The following is a 15,605-nucleotide window of genomic DNA, read 5'->3' as shown; positions in this document are numbered from 1 at the left end:
TGCCCGAAACAAAGTCCAAAAGTCCAAAATGAAAGTCCTAAAAATGTACAGAACATATATGGTACAACCGACAACAGAAGCAACAAAAAACAAAAACAACTACTACTGGTCGCCACCTAGCTCGGTAACTCTCGCCTCAAGAGCAGCAATCTCGGCGTCTCAGACCTTCTACTCCCTTAGCAGGCGAGCCGTCTCCTCATGTGACTGCGCTAGCTCACGCTCCAGGTCGCGCTCCCTCTGCAGATGACAGAGAAATGGCTCATGTCAATCATTTCAAATGCAAAGAAAGTTAGAAAATTCAAAAATGAAGTAAACGAAAGGTTCATACCTGTCGTCCTCGGCCACTAGCAAGTGCCTCGATGGCAGTAGCCCGAAGCCGGTTGGCTACCCTCCACAAAGCCACGAACCGAGATGGCGCCACCTGCATTTCAATAAACAAAGATTCTCAATAAATGGACAAAAATGGACAAATGTATTCTTATACAAAAGATAACTGAGTTGGGAACTCACCCTCCGAATCAAATGCTGCCACTCATCCAGGCCAGCATCTGTCACCGCCTCGCAAAAGTCGCGAAGCTCGGAGATCGTCGTCATTCCCGCCGCGTTGGTGTACTCGAGGGTCTCGGGGTACGCTGGGGGCTCGACGCCTGCCTCCTCAACCTCCTGAAAATCCAAATGGTTTCTTTAGTCGATGATCATTCATCATTTTATCAAATCAACTCATAAAGGAAGAATGTGTTAGTTATTTAGACCATATTAATACTCATCTTATGATATTAAAATTACAAATTAATCTAAAATGGTCTAAATCTACATGCATGCAAATAAAAGTATAAAAGATGGTATTAAACCATCTTAAGACAAGAAAATCCTTACATTGTTTAAGGTAAATTATGGGCACAACTCAAGGACTCCTTCCTTGATGTTGTTCTTGAGCTATGAAAATGGATGATCCTCCAAGACAACTAACCACCAAAAAGATGGTCTCCTAAGGATACACCCAAGAATCAACCCAAAAACTACTAAATTACTAACTAGGTAAAATTAGTAGTAAACCTTGTTTGTAATATATTTGATGTACTAATAAATATTATTAATATGATAATATTATTAGTTGATAATTATATGTGTTTTTAGATGAATAAGATGAAGAAAATAAGAAGGAAAATTGGTTTCTTAAGGAGGAAATGGCAACCGGTTTTTAGGCTTATAAATGGACGAATTTTACTTCAAATTTTTCAACCTTAAGAAATAAGGTGAATAATGGGGTATTTATAGAAAAAATATGGGAACAATCCTTAGTGGAAAATCCACTACAAAGGACACTTGTATGTCCTCAAAAAACCGGTCCATATGGACTACTTTTGGTACATTTTGGTTTTCGCTATTTGCCCCACAAATGCTTATAAGTCTTATATTTAATTATCTTACATAATTAAATATTAATTTAATTATTTAACACTTAAATAATATAAATTAACTACCAATAATTACTTAACTATTAAGTAATTATAAGACCATTTTATTAACATACAATGTGTCAATATTAACCCATTTAGCTAATTTTACAACCTCTTGTAAAAATTAATAGCTAATTGATTCCACCTCAAAACATATACAGATATCGTATAAAATTAATTAATTAACAATTAATTAATAAATTCTAATCATTTATTATTTAAATATCACATAAATAAATAATAAATCTCCTTGTCCCGAGTTCGTAACCCGTCATCAAATAATACATTTATGTGACTAACTAAAAGTCAAATAATACAGAGAATTAATTATCTCGTATCTCATACAAATAATTAATTTATTCTATTTGGGCGTCATTCTATAGGTGTGACCTAAAGGGATCAGCTGATCACCGCCGTCATGTTAGGTTCATATACTTATTATTAGACTCCTCTAATAGTGAACTAATTAACTTGTTAATTATATGTTCTTTAGATCTAGTACATGCATAACAAAATAAAAGCTTTATAAGAAAACAATGTCCCTTACATTGCTAATTTCGGTTTTATGGGCACAAGTAAGGTATCCTACCTTCACTTGTTCTTCAGCTATGATGAGTATTAGGATGATCCTCCAAAGACCTCAAGTATAGAAGTCACTCATCTTGATTGCACCCAAGATTATCCCTTATCCCCGGCCACTAAATAATATTTGCTAGATATTTGTTTAGTAGTTTACCTTAAAATTGATTACTAATACTCATATATTACACTAATAATATTAGTAATCTTTTATGAACAATTTGAATCAAAAATCTCTTGTTTTGATCAAGAAGAAGATGAATATGTGAGAGGTTGCATGTAAAGCATCTTGTGAGAGAATGAGTGGAAAAATAATAAGAACAAAAATGTCCTCTCTCTCCATCTTGATTCCGGCCTCATGCTCTTAATAAGAGAATTTTGGTCTTCTCAAAACTTATCACATGCAAAAGCATTAGTAGAGGTTGTAGGCTAGCTAGTTTTAGGTGTGTCATAAGATGTTGAAAAATCTATCCAACAACTAAATGACAAAAACCAAAAGTGTAGCATGCTTATGGTTTGGACGGTCCACTTAGAGTATATGGGTCCATTTTTGTCTTCTAATATTTGTCCCACAAATGCTTATAAGTCTTATGATTAATTATCTTACATAATTAAATATTAATTTGGTCATACAACAATTATGTGACAAATTAATAAACATATATCCACTCAACTTATTGAGTAATATTTTATCATTATATCAACATATAATGGGTCCCATAATAGCTAGTTAGTTAAATTTACAACCTCTTGTAAATGTAAATAACTAATTACCTCTACCTCGAAACATTTATAAAACCTCAACATAATTTAGTGAATTAACATATTAATCCACTAAATATGATCTTATTTAATCACATTATAATAAGATACATATTTCCTCTCATAAATATAAATTGTTCATATTTAAGGAATTAATCAACTTGTATCGACATACAATGTGACACCCTCATTTATTGCGGAAAAGTAAACACATAATTCTAGATAAAAACTGCATGGATATGTTTGTAATAGGTTCATTTGGGTAAAACCTGTAAATTTTAAAACCTGAACATGTTATAAAAATATCCAAACGGGAAGGTGTCAAACATGCAAGGTCTAAAATAAATCTCATAAATAAAACATCGCTAAAGTCGCGAAACAAAGTTATACAACCCAAATATGAAAAAGGGAGACATATGTCCCTCAAAAGTACATGTCATAAAAAAGTGTTTAAGGGTCACAATAAGATAAAGCCAATCTAGGTCCCAAGGTTACTTTGCTCGCTAGCTCGTCCATGTACCCCATATATGCATCACCTACCTGTCAATCGCATTTTATACAAATACGAAAGCCACAGTCAGTGGGGAGTGACTCCGAGTTCTCCCAGCCACGAAATGTCATAATTAATATAACATGTAAACATAAGAATATGAATATGAATAACACATAGCCTTAGCATATAGATGCTAGACAATTGTGCTTATCATGAGAACAACAATAAAACAACACATAGTCCTAGCATGTGAATACTAGACCGACTCATACTACACTATCATGTGAATCACATAACATCCAGGAATCCAAACTCTATCAACCATAGCCGGCTTGCATCTCACCTTCTATGATTCATAGAATCATCAAACAAGAAAGGACAATATATCTAGAGACAGGCATAAGTTCCTAGTACAGTCAATAGTCACTCAGAACTCGAGTCTATACCACGAGGTAAGGTAAACACCCTAGTCCTAAACCTGCGCAGACCTAGCGACATGCGGAAAATACCGCATCCAAGACCCATGATCACACACATGAGTACCCCTAAGGAGTCCACCAAAGGGTTGGCTAGTACTTAAGCTGACCACATACTTCTACGAGTACGTCAGGAGGTCATGCCCTAACTTGGATATAAACCCACCAAGCTAAGACACAAAGGCTATTAAGCTGTGAACATACACTCGTCAAAGACTATAATGGCCTATCTATGACGATGGTCTAAGATACCAACACCACACAAGACAAGTAGAACACCCACTTAACCATAAGAGGGGCAAAGAGTCCAAACTTGCACACAAAAATGATCATACACACCCTAGCATATGAAAGGCTACGCAAGAGCATATTCAGCTGACAATCCAACAATATCTCCAATATCAATAATAATCCAAATTCCAGCTAACCAACAGTACCATAATCCATGAGAACAAGCTAAAATGGCAAAGAGGCAACAAGACTCAGGCATAAGGCATCCAAAGCATCCAACAACCAACATGTGAAATGATAATTACAAATATCAAGGCATAACATAAAACATCCAATGACAACCAATCTCACGTCAAAGACAAACCCTCGACCCGAGTCCCGCGATGGGTCATCGGTCAAATCGAGGCTGACCGGTTTAAACCTAGCTTGACCAAACTCGTTCGGTCAATCGGCGGACTCGTAGTCTTGGCCTACTTTGGCCCAAATCACAAAATTCATTACAATATCATTTTCATGCACTATTCCAATTTCTATCATGTGAAAGACTATCAACATAAGAAAATATATTCCAACTTACAAAATAACTAATTCCACAAAATTCTCGCATAATAAAATAGCATAAATAACCGTCTCACATAAGGGTAAACTTTTCTATAAATTTTATCGATAAAACGACGCCATTTACTCATACGGACTCCGAATTGAGTGATTCAAGTAGCTAAACCACCTAATTTTTCGACGCCGTTCAATCTGTCATATTTTTGGAAACATTGGAAACCGTCTCGGTCTGGTACTGACGCGTTCCAGCCAAAACATGGACTTGTCACAACACATAATTTCTCATCCAAATTTGTTCCAAACAATAATATACAAATCGGTAACATAAATTAAACATAAGCATACACATCTTACTCCATTCATTCATTCATTTATCAACAAGATCGTCTCAAACAACAACAAACAACAACAAACAACAAATACAACTACTAATGTGACATTAATTCGTCGAGTAACTCGGAATAGTTACCTTAAGCTAGCAAAGAGACAAGTAATAACTTGAGAAAGCTTCTAAAACCCAAAATTACTCTTCATCTTCAACAACATATGAGTCACCTAACTCATCTTCAAATTCTTCACCTATAAGAACAACAAAAACACAATTATTAAGCTTAAATTCGAAACCCTAAGAAAAAGTGTCTTAAACAAAAATTGGGGGAAATGAAAATAAAGCTTACTAGTAGATGAAGGATGAAAAGAGGATTCCAAATATATAATTTTTATGCAAATTGGTGGAGAAATGAAGGATTTATGGTGGATTTAGGGATTGTAAGGAGGATTTTTAGTGGGTTTTGGTGTTTGAGAGAAGGAGGAGATAGATTGAGTTATGGAGGAAATGAAAATTGGAAGAGGGGACAAATGGAGGGTAGGTGGACAGCCAAAGACATGGGGAGATGGGTCATTTGTTTACGTTTTTGGTTCGTTTGATTTTGAAATTAGAAATATACGTCGAACGCGATTTCCGAGAGAAGTAAAGTTCTTAAACACGATTTTACTAAAAGATTAAGTACTCATATGCCCAATATCCAAACTCGTTTACCCAACGACCGTAAGAAATGGGAAAATCCCAATTTTACGACTTTTATCCGAAATCTATTTTAACAAAGGAAAAGGTTTAAATATAGTTTAAATCACTTTTAAACATTTCTAAACTATAAAAAATGATTACATTTCTTCAAAATAAAATAAAGTTATATTTTATCAAATAAAGTTTATTTCAAATAAATTAATATTAAATTAAAATAGATTAAAATATTACTCTTAAAATATAATAAAGGTCTTCAAATTTACGGGGTGTTACAATCATCCCTCCTTTTAAGAAGTTTCGTCCCTGAAACTTAGAAGAAGGAACATTGTATATATGTAGGTCTATCTCTTTAAAATCAAGTAAACAAAATCTTCAGAATATGAATGTATGAAATTTAAGTGTCTTTTCAATTGAACGGAATATCCTCGTCGGCCGTTCAAGAACATCAACATTCCAAATCAAAGACATAAAAATATATATTTTTACACCAACAAATGAGAAAACCAATTATCGGACGTCTCTAATAACGAGCTTTACCACTCATTGACGTTAAAACCAGTGGAAAACATTAAAACATTTCCAAAAATCTTTAGTTCGAAACTCTATAATAAGGATAATAACTCCACTAGCTATGACCAAACTCTAACTACGACTTTTAAACAACTAAGCAAGGACTACTAACGCGGAGAGTATTTAAGAGAAGGAGAGGGAACACTCGAAAGGGTAGCTAAACTCACAAGAATTAGATAAAGGAACGGAAAGTACCTCACGAGAAGAGTTCGGGATATTTAGCTAACATAGAAGATTCAGGCTCCCAAGTTTCTTCTTCGACATTTCCACAACGCCAAAGGATACGAACTAGGGGCACGACTTTGTTTCTAAGTTGCTTGTTTGCTCTTTCGAGGATTCGGATTGGCCTTTCTTCCAAAGTCAAGTTATGCTCCAAATCTGGGATTTCTTCTTGAATGACATGGCTCGGGTCACTAATGTACTTCCTCAACTGAGATACATGGAAGACATCATGAACCTTGCTCAAATTCGGGGGCAACTCCAAACGGTAAGCAACGGGGCCAATCTTCTCAAGCACACGGAAAGGTCCAATGTATTTGGGACTCAGCTTTCCTTTCATACCAAACCGTTTCACCCCTTTCATAGGCGATACCTTAAGGGATACTCGATCATCAACCTCAAAGGCAAGTGGTCGACGACGGACATCGGCATAAGATTTCTGTCGGTCTTGAGCGGTTTTCATACACTCTCGAATGATCTGAACCTGATTGATGGTCTCAGTCACCAAATCGGGTCCCAACACATGAGCATCTTGGACTTGATCCCAACAAACAGGATTACGACACTTCCTACCGTACAAAGCCTCATAAGGTGACATCTTGATAGAGGAATGATAGCTATTGTTGTAGGAGAATTCGACAAGAGGTAAACATTTCTCCCAAGAAGTGTGGAAGTCTAAAGCACAAGCACAAGCACGGAGGAGGTCCTCTAAAGTCCGGATAGTCCTCTCGTCCGCCCATCCGTAGCGGCATGAAAAGCGGTACTCATCGTAGCTTACTACCCATGGCTTTTTGCAAAGCGGTCGAGAAACGGGAACAGAATCTAGGGTCACGATCGAAACTATATCCTTAGGCACTCCATGGTAGCGTACTATCTCTTTCACGTAGGCACCAGCTAGGACATCTAATTTCCATGTCTCCTTGATAGGTATAAACCTAGCACATTTGGTCAATCGATCTACAACCACCCAAACCGCATCTTTTCTGCTAGCAGTCTTAGGTAAAGCCATCACAAAGTCCATGGAGATGGACTCCCATTTCCAAAGGGGAACATCCAAAGGTTGTAGCAAACCCCCGGGTTTCTGATGCTCAATCTTCACTTTCTGACAGGTAAGACACTTGCTAACATACTCTAGGACATCAATATTCATCCTAGGCCACCAAAACTGTAATCTCAAGTCTTTATACATCTTGTCACCACCCGGATGAATAGAGTAAGGAGAAAGGTGAGCTTCATCAAGGATCTTCTTCCTCAACTCGGCTACTCTCGGAACATACATCCTACCTTGGTAACGAAGGTATCCATCATTATCCACCACACAATCCTTAGCTTGCCCAAGTTGGATTTTTGCTTGAATGGACTTGAAAGTAGCATCCTCAGGTAGGCAAGTACGGACCTCACGGTAAAAATCGGGTTCTGCACTCAAGGCACTAAGATAGTCAAAGCCTATCCCAACAAGGCTTATCCCTAACTTTTGAAATTCCGTGGTAAGTTCATCAGGTAACACACGTATAGTGCTCAAAGAGTGACTAGTCTTCCTACTCAAAGTATCGGCCACCACATTTGCTTTCCCTTCATGATAAATCAACTTGGCATCATAATCATTCACCAACTCTAGCCATCTTCTTTGCCTCATATTCAATTATTTCTGGGTAAAGATACACCTCAAACTCTTATGATCGGTATAAATGCGGCAATGAACTCCAATAAGGTAATGCCTCCATGTCTACAAGGCATGTACCACGGCGGCTAATTCAAGATCATGAGTCGGATAGTTCACCTCGTGAACTCTCAGCTGTCGAGAAGCATAAGCGATAACCCTTCGGTTTTGCATCAAGACACAACCTAGGCCATGCTTTGAAGCATCACAATAAACATCGTAGTCCACACCATCCTCAGGTAAGGTCAACACCGGAGCGGTAGTCAATCTAGTCTTCAACTCTAAGAAGGCATTCTCACACTCATCGGTCCACACATACTTAGACTCCTTCTTCAACAATTGAGTCATCGGTCTCGCTAACTTAGAGAAATCTTTCACGAATCGACGGTAATAACCCGCCAAACCGAGAAAGCTTCGAATCTCAGTCACATTTTTCGGACTCTTCCAATCAACAACGGCCTCAATCTTAGAAGGATCTACCATAACACCATCTTTGGATATGACATGTCCAAGAAAAGTTACTTGATGCAACCAAAATTCACATTTCGAGAACTTAGCATACCACTTTTGACGATGTAGAATGTCTAAGATGATACGGAGGTGTAGGGCATGTTCTTCATCATTCTTTGAGAAAATCAAGATATCATCAATGAACACCACCACACACTTATCGAGGTACTCACTAAAGGTACGATTCATTTGATCCATGAAGATAGCAGGAGCATTAGTCAATCCGAAGGGCATCACTTTAAATTCGAAATGACCATATCTCATGCTGAAAGCAGTCTTAGGAATATCGGACTCACGAACCGGAATTTGATGATAACCTGATCGGAGGTCAATCTTGGAAAAAGTAGAAGCACCACGCAATTGGTCAAAGAGATCATCAATTCGTGGAAGCGGATACTTGTTCTTGATTGTCACACGATTGAGTTCACGATAATCAATGCAAAGTCGCATAGATCCATCCTTTTTCTTTACAAAGAGGACGGGGGAACCCCAAGGAGAAGCACTAGGCCTAATAAAGCCTTTTTCAATCAAGTCATCAAGTTGAACTCTCAACTCCTTCAATTCGGAAGGTGCCATACGATAAGGAGCTTTAGAAATAGGACCGGTTCCGGAAACTAGGTCAATAGAAAATTCAACATCTCTTTCAGGAGGAATCCCGGGTAATTCATCGGGAAATACATCCGGAAATTCACAAACAATGGGAACATCCTTCAAGGGAGGAAGAGAAGAAGAATTAGAAGTAGTCACTACACATAGGAATGCTTGATGACCCTTCTTTAAAGCATTCACCATCTTCATAGCTGAGATCAACTTCACACCTGTTTGCTTTCTAACTCCTTGATAAGATACGCGAGTACCCAAGGGGCTTTTAAGAACAATCTTTTGATCTCGACATTCAAATCGAGCATGATAGGTAGATAACCAATCCATGCCCAAAATAACATCAAACTCCTCAAGTGGAAATAGAAGGAGATTAGCCGGGAAAATAGATCCCGCTATCGATATAGGGACATCCGAATAAATATAAGAACAAGAGAAGATGTCGCCGGAGGGTAAAGATATTGATGTACTATCTCCAAGTGAAGGTTCAAGAGGTAACTTGTCGGAGAATTTCATCGATATAAATGACAAAGAAGCACCGGTATCAAATAAAACCAAACAAGGGACATCAAATATTAAGAACGTACCAGTGACTATGTCTGGGTGTGCCTCAGCCTCAGCACGGCTCATCACAAAGATGCGACCTCTCGGCCTCTCAGGAACAGCAGGAGTAGTAGTAGTCTTCTTCTCAGGACACTCATTGGCCTTGTGTCCAGGCCTGTTGCAAGAGAAACACACAATTTTCTTATCAAAGCAACGAATTCCGGGATGCAAAGGCTTCTTACAATGATAGCACATACGACCCTTAAGATTTTTGTCGTTGCTAGGAGATAGAACACGAGCACCTTGATTTGCTTGTCCACTCGGAACAAACCTCTTCTTGTTAGGATAAGAGGGGGAAGAAGTAGGCACAAAGGGTCTAGAAGGAGCAACATAAGGCCTAGAAGTGGAGTAGAGTGGCCTCTTGCCAAGGGAAGTACGAGAAGCACGATCCTCATCATCAATAGCCCGAATAGAGCTCTCGGCCCATAATGCATCATCATAGATTGAGACAAAGGAAGTAGAATCCCTACGGATCAAGCTCTTAAGCTTTGGAGTAAGCTTGTCAAGGTAAAAGAAAGCCTTTTCTTCTTCATTTTTGACAAGTCTAGAAGCATAATGAGCAAGTTCATTGAACTTGTCGGTAAAGGCTTGGACAGAAAGACTTCCTTGCTTCAAATTCATAAACTCTTTAAGCCTTTGTTGTTTTAGCTCTTTTGGATAGAACCTAGCCTCAACTAGATCCTTAAAGCGATCCCAACCAAAGCCAGGCTCAAGAGTGGAAGTAGGGCTAGTCATGGACCACCATCTATCAGCTTCTTTCACAAGGAAATGAGAAGCCAATTTCACTTTGTCTTCTTCACGAACATCATACAAGGCAAAGCTTTTCTCCAATTCACGAAACCATTCGGTGAGTGCTATCGGGTCTACTTCACCACCATAAGTTTGAGTCTTGTTTCGAGTCAATTGACTTGCCACCCAAGTGTAAGAACCGGGTCTTTCACCTTCTGGAAACTGAGGAGGAGGAGGAGGAGGTTGGTTTTGTAGGTTTTGTTGTATGTCTTGCTGGTTCTGGAGAATCTGAGTAAGAGCTTGTAAGATTGCATTATCAACGTTTTTTGTAGGAGCCATCTTGCAAAAGAGAACACTAATTAGCACCTAATAAATAGCAATCACAAAGAGACTACAACATAAGGTCCTAAGTCTACCCATCCTACCCATCTCTCAAGTTTATTATTTTAAGGTCAAGTTATTTATATTGGGGGTGCACAAATGTGCGTCGGGAGCAAATATGCTCTGATACCAACTGTGACACCCTAATTTATTGCGGAAAAGTAAACACATAATTCTAGATAAAAACTGCATGGATATGTTTGTAATAGGTTCATTTGGGTAAAACCTGTAAATTTTAAAACCTGAACCTGTTATAAAAATATCCAAACGGGAAGGTGTCAAACATGCAAGGTCTAAAATAAATCTCATAAATAAAACATCGCTAGTCGCGAAACAAAGTTATACAACCCAAATATGAAAAAAGGAGACATATGTCCCTCAAAAGTACATGTCATAAAAAAGTGTTTAAGGGTCACAATAAGATAAAGCCAATCTAGGTCCCAAGGTTACTTTGCTCGCTAGCTCGTCCATGTACCCCATATATGCATCACCTACCTGTCAATCGCATTTTATACAAATACGAAAGCCACAGTCAGTGGGGAGTAACTCCGAGTTCTCCCAGCCACGAAATGTCATAATTAATATAACATGTAAACATAAGAATATGAATATGAATAACACATAGCCTTAGCATATAGATGCTAGACAATTGTGCTTATCATGTGAACAACAATAAAACAACACATAGTCCTAGCATGTGAATACTAGACCGACTCATACTACACTATCATGTGAATCACATAACATCCAGGAATCCAAACTCTATCAACCATAGCCGGCTTGCATCTCACCTTCTATGATTCATAGAATCATCAAACAAGAAAGGACAATATATCTAGAGACATGCATAAGTTTCTAGTACAGTCAATAGTCACTCTGTAACTCGAGTCTATACCACGAGGTAAGGTAAACACCCTAGTCCTAAACCTGCGCAGACCTAGCGACATGCGGAAAATACCGCATCCAAGACCCATGATCACACACATGAGTACCCCTAAGGAGTCCACCAAAGGGTTGGCTAGTACTTAAGCTGACCACATACTTCTACGAGTACGTCAGGAGGTCATGCCCTAACTTGGATATAAACCCACCAAGCTAAGACACAAAGGCTATTAAGCTGTGAACATACACTCGTCAAAGACTATAATGGCCTATCTATGACGATGGTCTAAGATACCAACACCACACAAGACAAGTAGGACACCCACTTAACCATAAGAGGGGCAAAGAGTCCAAACTTGCACACAAAAATGATCATACACACCCTAGCATATGAAAGGCTACGCAAGAGCATATTTAGCTGACAATCCAACAATATCTCCAATATCTATAATAATCCAAATTCCAGCTAACATGTGAAATGAAAATAAAGCTTACTAGTAGATGAAGCATAAGGCATCCAAAGCATCCAACAACCAACATGTGAAATGATAATTACAAATATCAAGGCATAACATAAAACATCCAATGACAACCAATCTCACGTCAAAGACAAACCCTCGACCCGAGTCCCGCGACGGGTCATCGGTCAAATCGAGGCTGACCGGTTTAAACCTAGCTTGACCAAACTCGTTCGGTCAATCTGGCCCAGCTCAAAGTCTTGGCCTACTTTGGCCCAAATCACAAAATTCATTACAATATCATTTTCATGCACTATTCCAATTTCTATCATGTGAAAGACTATCAACATAAGAAAATATATTCCAACTTACAAAATAACTAATTCCACAAAATTCTCGCATAATAAAATAGCATAAATAACCGTCTCACACAAGGGTAAACTTTTCTATAAATTTTATCGATAAAACGACGTCATTTACTCATACGGACTCTGAATTGAGTGATTCAAGTGGCTAAACCACCTAATTTTTCGACGCCGTTCAATCTGTCATATTTTTGGAAACATTGGAAACCGTCTCGGTCTGGTACTGACGCGTTCCATCCAAAACACGGACTTGTCACAACACATAATTCCTCATCCAAATTTGTTCCAAACAATAATATACAAATCGGTAACATAAATTAAACATAAGCATACTCATCTTACTCCATTCATTCATTTATCAACAAGATCGTCTCAAACAACAACAAACAACAAATACAACTACTAATGTGACATTAATTCGTCGAGTAACTCGGAATAGTTACCTTAAGCTAGCAAAGAGACAAGTAATAACTTGAGAAAGCTTCTAAAACCCAAAATTACTCTTCATCTTCAACAACATATGAGTCACCTAACTCATCTTCAAATTCTTCACCTATAAGAACAACAAAAACACAATTATTAAGCTTAAATTCGAAACCCTAAAAAAAAGTGTCTTAAACAAAAATTGGGGGAAATGAAAATAAAGCTTACTAGTAGATGAAGGATGAAAAGAGGATTCCAAATATATAATTTTTATGCAAATTGGTGGAGAAATGAAGGATTTATGGTGGATTTAGGGATTATAAGGAGGATTTTTAGTGGGTTTTGGTGTTTGAGAGAAGGAGGAGATAGATTGAGTTATGGAGGAAATGAAAATTGGAAGAGGGGACAAATGGAGGGTAGGTGGACAGCCAAAGACATGGGGAGATGGGTCATTTGTTTACGTTTTGGTTCGTTTCGACGGAAATTAGAAATATTCGTTAACGCGATTTCGAGAAAAGTAAAGTTCTTAAACACGATTTTACTAAAAGATTAAGTACTCATATGCCCAATATCCAAACTCGTTTACCCAACGACCGTAAGAAATGGGAAAATCCCAATTTTACGACTTTTATCCGAAATCTATTTTAACAAAGGAAAAGGTTTAAATATAGTTTAAATCACTTTTAAACATTTCTAAACTATCAAAAATGATTACATTTCTTCAAAATAAAATAAAGTTATATTTTATCAAATAAATTTTATTTCAAATAAATTAATATAAAATTAAAATAGATTAAAATATTACTCTTAAAATATAATAAATTTCTTCAAATTTACGGGGTGTTACATACAATTAATTAACTTTATAGATAATGGCATCATCCTTTAGGTGTGACCTTAAGGGATCAACTGACCACCACCGTCCCACGACAGTAACGTCAAACTCTAGCAAGCCAATCGTTACCGATTAATGTTTATCAGTTGACTATATAATTGAATCATCCCTTACGTATTCTTTATATGAGATTTAATAATGATATTTAAATCATGTGATCGCACTATTGTTGAGGACACATTTCCCAACAATCTCCCACTTATCCTCGACAAGTTTGCGTCACCAATTCTCTTGTCCTATTACAATCTCCCACTCAATGTAAGGTGTCTTGCAGGTCGTACTTACACTTGATCATATCTTGAGTGGTTTTCTCGATCTGGAGATTAAATGTCTGACCGGAATTATCTATCAGAGATACCTTCCGAGCGTGGCCACGCATTTCCAGTTAACTACTCCTCGAGTGGCCTTGAGATTTCAAACAACCCTGACAAGGGGTGGACAATTCCTATCGCCCTATTCCCTTCGTTCAGCCACAGTCCATCATAACCCAAAATATACCCAGTTTGACCTCATTTACGAAATCGTAGAGTATAAATCAAAGCTAATCAGAAGTTGTGCCAACTTGGGCGAATAGTCTCTAGTCAAAAGAATTGACTCATAAGAATACTATAGTAGCTCTTGCCACGACCAGGCTTTATGAATTACCAGAACTCCATAAGCGGTCACTGCCCGACAGATCGTCCCATACGATCTGCCATTTATGTATGTGATCGACTAGTCATCCCATATGACTCTATGCCACTTGAACTTGCCATCAATCGCATCACACTCTAGTCACTTCGAGACGTCACCTCATATAAGTAACTAGGGGCGAATACCATGTCAATCCAGTTGATGCGTGTCATTTATATGATGTTTTACACCTTATTTTACCCGCATTTCAGAGCTCATTTATGTAGTTTAGGCTACTATTCTCCCTATTTCCGTATACTTTCGTATTTTTGTACATTATTGCAGAAATGTGAAGAATCCAGTGGAAATCAAGCCAAATCCGTCCCCGAGTACCTTGCATTGCATTTGACGTGAAGTATTTACTCTAGGAACGAGCTTGGTGCGCGTATCGAGGCCCGAAACACAAATCCACGAGAATTTAGAAGTCAACTATCAGCTACTTCAGTCGATCGAACATTGCCCTTAGTCGATCGACCATACCACGACTTCCAGGAGCCACTGTTCAGAGCTTACCAGTCGATCGACCGGCCCGGCGTCGATCGACCAAGCCGCTAATCTGCGTGAATCAATAGAACGAGGAATAGGAAGCCCATAGTAGTTAGGTTTTGGAAATAAGAACTACGTTGTATTCTATATAACGTATGCTAGGTTTTCAGATACGATCATCCAGTTTTTTATCAAGTTAATTCAGCTTTATCATTAGTGCTACACATATATTAGTTTAGGTTATTTCCATTAATAAAGTTCTTTCGCATTCGGTTTGATCTTTCCTCTACAATTCCTATACGCGGTATTCTTCTGTTCTGATATTTCATTTTATTGCTTTCATTCGTAGTATAGAATTGCTAAGATAGATCTCCCGAAGCCAATTTATTATTTATTGTTAATCGTTCGTTTAATCAATTTAATCATGAATTCAGTAGTTTTATTAGTCAATTTTATTGTTGCTATCGCTCCTAGTATGAGTAGCTAATTTCATCGTGCTAGGATGTAGGGAATCTGTAGGTTAGGCGGCATAAAAATTGGTACGACCTAAATCGCACGCCGGTCGA

This window comes from Silene latifolia, chromosome 10 (genome assembly GCF_048544455.1).
Source record: "Silene latifolia isolate original U9 population chromosome 10, ASM4854445v1, whole genome shotgun sequence".
Taxonomy (NCBI): domain Eukaryota; kingdom Viridiplantae; phylum Streptophyta; class Magnoliopsida; order Caryophyllales; family Caryophyllaceae; genus Silene; species Silene latifolia.
This window is presented reverse-complemented; position numbering follows the sequence as displayed.